The following is a 7,362-nucleotide window of genomic DNA, read 5'->3' on the forward strand; positions in this document are numbered from 1 at the left end:
ATCTTGAACAAAACATACCATGATTCATTCAACAATTAAGTTTCATCGTCACAACTCCAATGGGAAGCTTATGAGGGAATTGCATATCAACGGAAATAATAAGCAGCCAGTAAATCAGTGATTTTTTTTTTTTGCCACTGATTTGAATCTCTCGCGGTTGGGTATTCGGATGAAATTCCAAGTGTAAGTGATTGAGCCCCATGTAAGATAAAGAAAATCGAAATGGAATTAGAATTAGTGATTTTAGCATGTTGGTGAAACGGTAAATTGCATACTTATTCATGAGCTTGTGACAGTTTGACAAATTTCTTCAGCATGTGAGGCTAATGCTGTACAAAATCTGTTTTTCTGCAACTGGATATATGAATTTATATTGTTACAATTGCATTTTATTTGAGGAGCTCCTTGTTAATTTTGTTCCTTCATTCTCACTTCCATTCTCACTTATTTGTCACGAAATCTAGCATTCGGTTGGAGATTCATGAAGGCAGCTTTCAATGTATTTGCACTAATTACTAGTTGTAAGCTACAAATAAATACATTCTGCTTGTATCATCAGTTACTTTCCCATGGCTCTATTTATAATCTGCTTGTTTCAGTTTCCTATGGTGAAACCATAATCTTACTCTTTTTTCTTCTTAAAAAAAAAAAATCTTGCATTCAGTTTGGAGTTTCTTCTTTCTTCCTTGCTCAATCATCATGTCTAGCGGACTAGTGAATGTGATTTATGGTTGACATTGGTGAAAATACAGTCCTCTTTAGCTATTTGATCACTCTAAAAGTGAGAGAACTTTATTAAACGACATTGTGACAATGAGCAAAAGGGGGAACAATGACGAGGTCGATTACAATGTTATGATTGGGCAAGCCAATCCTGCTAACGATGATGATGACGATTCAATAGATTCAATGGCACCATCTTTCATTTAAAACAAGATTGATACACTCATTCAAACATTCTCCAAACATGGACCATTGGGTAAATTGATTAAGGTTGACTAAGTTAGTGAGGACTCCAAGCAAATCAAAATTGATTGAATGTTTGAAAGTAAACCCAAATAGATTAAGCGTGATTTTAGATATTTGATAATTGATGAAAAGTTCAAATAGATAAAAAATGACTAGATATTTGGTAGTCAAGTGAAGAAGAAAATTTTTGATACGTTAAGATTGACCAAGACAAGGGGAAGATCAAAGGTTGATCGAATATTTGACAAATGGGAAGCCCTGGTAGAATTAGAGAATTAGATGTTAAGCAAAGGAAAGTCTAGACATGCCAAGGTTGATCCGATGTCTAACAAGAAAAAAGTCCAAATAGATTAAGATGACTGGATGCTTGGTAAGGAGAAAGTCTAAACAGGTCAAAGATGATCGAATGCTTGACAAATGAAAAACATCTTAAGAGAGTGAACCTTAAATGGTTAGAAAGACTTGAAAGAGTAAACTACAAGCAAGTTGCATGGTTGTATGTGTTGTATGTTAGCACGAAACTGGAGTTGGACGGAACCAAGTCCGGAGACTGACTGAGTCCGAAGACCGAACTAAGTTCGGGGATTGAGACAAGTCGATTTGGTCACCCAGATCGGGCTATCAGAGCCCAGTCTGGGTGACCAGACAACTAGAAAGGGCAATCAGAGTCGAGTCTAGGTGACTGGACATTCGATCGACTGGGAATAATATTCCGAGCGATTGGAACAATTCGATAGACCGGATATTTTTAAGGGTGATCAGAAGTTTTTGGTTTATCAAAAAAGGTCTGGTCGATCGAAAAATCCCTATAACATCAAGTTCACACGATTCGGTCTTCGGATAAAGTTTAAACAAGTTTTTAGCCGACCAGATAGGGTTTTCAATTGATCGAAAAAGTCCAGATCAAGCTCTATAAAAGTGAGGCGAAGGCTCAAGACTTATATCTCATTAACAATCTAATCATCTAAGTTCTATGCTCGAAACTACTCCCAAAAGCTCTACTTGTGTGATCAGGAGGCTCCAAGATGAGTGTCACGTGCATTTAGGATCTCTAGAGGTGATTAATTCTTTAATATTTTATTTCCTTTATATTTGTTATCATTTACTTGTGCTTGTATTTGATTAAATCTTTTAAGAGGTTTCTCCACCTAGAAGATATTCGAAAATGAGAAAGAAACTAGTGGATGGTGAGATCTGTGCATAACCTTGGACATAGTACTCTTGGGGGTGGCGGGGGGGGGGGGGGGGGGGGGGGAAGGGGTGTGAAACAAGTAAATTAGTGTGTATTCTACACAGATTGTTAGATTTGAGAGGTGTGTAAGATAATCACCTTACGGTTATATTATTTATTGGATAAATAGCAATTCACTATTTGAGTGCACATTCCATATGTGTTTGATTGGATCTTAAACTCAAATACTGAATGTCCGCAATACGATTCATAGCGTGAGAGAATTTATGATTGGATCACAACTAGTGAGCATCTCTACACGTATAATTATGAATGTATTGAAATTATCCCTAGTCAAGGAATTGATGAGCACGGACGTTATTAATTTTATCGAGACTAGCACGTTTTGAACTCCTTGGTTAGCCAACCGGCTGATCTCACTGTTGTCGACATTGGATGTTGAGAGTTAAACGTGGATGATGGTTAAAGGTGACCAGTTCATTGGAGTGACCTGCTATGAGACTTCATATGGTTCGATATATATATGTTAATGAAAATCTCAGTGCATCTTAAGTGAGTTTCATTTGACTTGTGGTATTCAAGTCACCTTGGTTACGGAGGCTTATACTTTGACATCTTAAGCAAGCATCTCCGAGGAGGTGTGAATCCGAGATAATTGGGTATAAGATGAAGTGTCCATGTCACGTCCCGAGAAGGCCGTCCGAAAAATTTCGACAGTATCTCCCCTGTAACTATGATAATTTCCCTGAGTACATGTATATAAAAGGCAAACACGGCCGTAAGATGGGACAACACGTCCAACAAACACACACATAGATGCATATAGAATAAGAATAAGGCCCATACGACCACAACAACTAAACTGATGCATGAAATAACAAGTCTGTAACATATAACAAAATATGCGTAGCGGAAACGTCAAAAATCTGAATAGACACATGACAACAAGTATAAGTCCAAAATCACATCAACAGTCCATGCATCAACGCTCACACAATCTATACCACTAGCATATACCAATCTTTATGCTGTGAGATAGATACAGTCGGCCAGATCTCCAAACTCCAAGTACTATCCACCTATCTATTACCTGGGGAGAAAATATGACAACCCAGGGTCTGGGTAGTGAACATTAGATACTCAATGGATACAACGTAGCGAAAACATCAAAAATCTGAATAGACACATGACAACAAGTGTAAGTCCAAAATCACATCAACAGTCCATGTATCAACGCTCACACAATCTATACCACTAGCATATACCAATCTTTATGCTGTGAGATGGATACAGTCGGACAGATCTCCAAGCTCCAAGTACTATCCACCTATCTGCTACTGAGGGAGAAAATATGACAACCTCAGGGTCTGGGTAGTGAACATTAGATACTCAGTGGATACGGAAAATAGAAGTGCATGATAAGATGAATCAGCAAGAATAACAAGAGTATACAGACTAGGATAAACATGTATAGAAGAAGCAGATAATAATCAACAGGTAATAGGAATCAGCAGATAACATGAATCATGGTTATATGAATCATGTAAATGTAATCATGTATGTAATGACACGTAGTGCAACAATCATAGCAAACAAATGCAACAGCCTTAATCATATGAATAAAGTAAACTATGTAATAACCTACCAACGAATGCATGTAAATATGCAACAACTATCACAATCAAATGCAAGTCATTGTCTGCACTCGCCATCCCCAATCACCTCCAGGGCAGTGAACTGGGGCGCACAACAGGGCATATTACACAGGCTCAAACAACTAACCACCACCAATCTAGTGGGGAGGGGGCAGTGTAGCAGGAGGGCAATATAGCCAGTCCTGATCACACCCAACTATAGTGTAACATATGCTCTCGCCCTTCTATCTTACCACAACACGGTGCCGGGCAAGAGCCAACAAGAACAACCAACAATGCTGTCAACAACATCTACAACTAGTATGTGGATATAATGATGATCATCCCAATGTGTAATAGCTACAATTAATTAGCATGCTCAATAGGAATCAATAAAAGTCAACTTAGGTCAATGATACAATAGTAATACTGTTCTAACAGTGGATATATCAATCAGAGGTCATTCAACATATATCAAGCGACGAATCATACTAATATCAGCAGGGTAAATGATATAGATAACACGAGTATCAACATGATAGTAATAAATCATCATAAGGTCAACTGACAAGTATCAAACATCATATGAACAAGAGGATCAACAAAATAATATCATAAGCAACATGGATAACAACGGAAGTAAGAATCAATAGATCATGCACAAACATAGAACTTGTAGTGACCAAGTACAGGGTACCCACTGATGAGTTAGAGTTTTATGCAATTTTAATCGATTCAATTTTGGATTTTTGCATGAAAATAAATTGTTAAATGAATCGATTTGATTATATTTATATCATGTGGTATAATTGAAGGTTTGATTATAATTTCTGTGATTTAAGGATAAATTTTGTATTAATTGAGTTTAATTGATTGTAGGGCTCAAATTGGACCAAGATCGAGTTCAATCGTGGTCAAATCAAGCCAATTTATCCAAATTGATCAAGCCAACATGGAAGACATGACCTAGCTCAAGCCCGATCAAGATCCCTCAAATTTTTGGAAGCCCTAGATTGCCCTAAAGCTCTAGATCAAGTCACGATCATCAAATCAAAAATGGACGGTCCAGATTGATCAATTAATCAGCAGTATTTAATCTTGAACTTACGGGATGAACAGTGGCTGCGCCACTGTTCACCTTCGTCCCGACGCCACATCCCCTGCTCACAAGCGTACCAAACGGTGCAGTCCCGTCCACCCAATCTTCTTCCATTACAATCCTTGTTCCGTGAGGAGTCGAACGCCGGCCGAATGGGTATATTCCGGCAGCTGGATTTGGCGCAAAGGAGAGGGTTTCCCCGGCGGTGCTGAGCCCTATTTTCGCATTTTCCGGCCACCTGATGTACAATCCAAAGCCACGGTTCATGGAGGGGTTCTCCTAGGATCGTGGAGCTACCTTGTATCAACAACAGCATCATCGGAGCACGTAGAAGACAGAAATCTGGTTTTGCCAGCTGAAAACTCCTCGCACAACATCTGTTCTTGGCTGGAGAGGGTTTTTCCGGACAATGCATGGTGCTGGTAGCGAGAACAACACTCAAGAGACCGACGTGAAAACTCCTGATTGATCAGTGAAGCTGGTTTGACACCCAGCTGAGGAACAATTGGATAAAGGGAAGGCTGGATGTGTTTATTTGTTTCTGATAGCATTCTGATTTCTGTTCATTGTTTCAGCAACTTCCTTTCTGATCTGTGTTCGAATCAAACTTTGTGCATTTGGTTATTAGCTCAATGCTTAGATTGTGTTTTGATTTTGCTTTGTTTTAGAGTCTCATTAGCTTGGTTTTAATCCCTTTGAATTGTTACTGAAACTTTGAATTATTGTTCACCGTATTAGTACATCAATTCTATTAACCTAGATGTTTAGTTGATGTTTTAAGCAGTGTTGTTAGTTAATTGAATGTGGTTAAATACATTAGGGATGATAAGTTTCATTGTTAGATAATTTAGTTTTGTTTCTTGATTTCAAATTGATTTGCATGCTTAGTTAGATTGATACTTAGGTTTGCTTATTTGTTTCCATTGTATTTCATTACTTCCTTGCGTTTTGCGTTTGCATTTCCTTTTAAAACACCAAACCCCCCCCCCCCCCAATTTTTATTAGAAAACCTCAAAAATAATGACACTTAAGCTCGAATTAAATAATTTTCTATTAGCCCTTGGAAAAATACGACTCGAGGCCCCTATACTGTATTTGTTTGTATTTCTCGTGGGTTTTCGATAAAAATATAAATTCTAATTTGCAACCCTACTCGTGACACATAGCAAATTTAGGGCTTTGTCACCCACCTGATCCGATGACTTTCAATCACACTCCAAGAATAATAGGACCAATCAAATCAAGGTCCTACAATAGACAACCACACAACACTAACTACAATGATACTGTATCAAATTACAGTAATTAAATTCTAAAATTTAATCCAACTCATCCCCCTTATCGAAATTCATCCCGTATCATTTGATAAATCCATTTAATGGAGTATTACTCCCATATCAACAATTAATGATCCAACCAAGACCTAATCACTAATTACTATCTTAATTAGTTTAATAAAATTCAATTGACCAATTAATCCCTAATCTAGATCAAACCCAACAAAAAAATAAATCCAACGGTAGGTAATTCTCAAACCCATAACCCCAATCAAAGGTATCATACCCGTGCTCAACCTCAAATGAGCAAAACAAGACCCAATCCACATTAATCTCATCCCCACTAAGATCCAACAGTAAACAAGATTAACCTCAAATCCAAAATAGCTAATCAACCAAACAAAAATTAGATTATCATATAGATCTACCCAACAAACTACAATCCATTGCTAATTAGGAAAGAACCTAACCGGAATTCAACAAGCTTACCTCAGATTAATCCCTAGAAAGCTCTGATTCCAGATCTAATGGTATTATCCAAGCCACTCCAATTCAAATCCACTAGCTCACGGCTCTGTTCCAAAACAGAACAAAGCTCAATAGTGCAGTAACCATCTCATAGAAACCCAATGGCATAAACTCATACCAAACAACCGACCTCAACACTTACCTCCAAGATCAATTCCAATCAAACCCTAGAAACTACAGATCCAAATTTCGATACCAAGCCCTAATTCGATTCTTCCTTCTCCTTCCTTCACGGTCGAGACTCAAGGAGAACCCCCCTGAATCGATCTGCTCAGGTTGTAGAGCTTAATCAGGTCAAAAGAAATTGAGGAAATATAGCAAAACCCTCAAGATCTCATCCCCTTACCGATCCCTTCTTCTAGTCACTAGCGTTCTTCATCTTCGACAAGAACTGAAGGAAAGCAACGCGGGGAACTTCGAAGCGTCTTCGTCGACGGGTGGGCAGGGCATGCTCGACAGCGCCGGCGTTGGGCGAAGGGAAGAACGTGGAGAAGAGACATAGAGCGGCAGTGGGGTGGAGTAAGAAGAAGGCTTCGGCGCAAATGGGAAGTCACTACTTGAAGATCGCGATTCGATGAAGAGGGATCGCAGCACTGTACATTCCCAACCGATTCTCTTAAGCCTTCCTTAATAGGTCAAACATTATTATCCAATAATCCATTA

Source organism: Curcuma longa, chromosome 15 (assembly GCF_044706935.1).
Source record: "Curcuma longa cultivar G26 ecotype Majalengka, Jawa Barat chromosome 15, ITB_CL_G26_1.1, whole genome shotgun sequence".
In the NCBI taxonomy this organism is placed as follows: Eukaryota; Viridiplantae; Streptophyta; class Magnoliopsida; order Zingiberales; family Zingiberaceae; genus Curcuma; species Curcuma longa.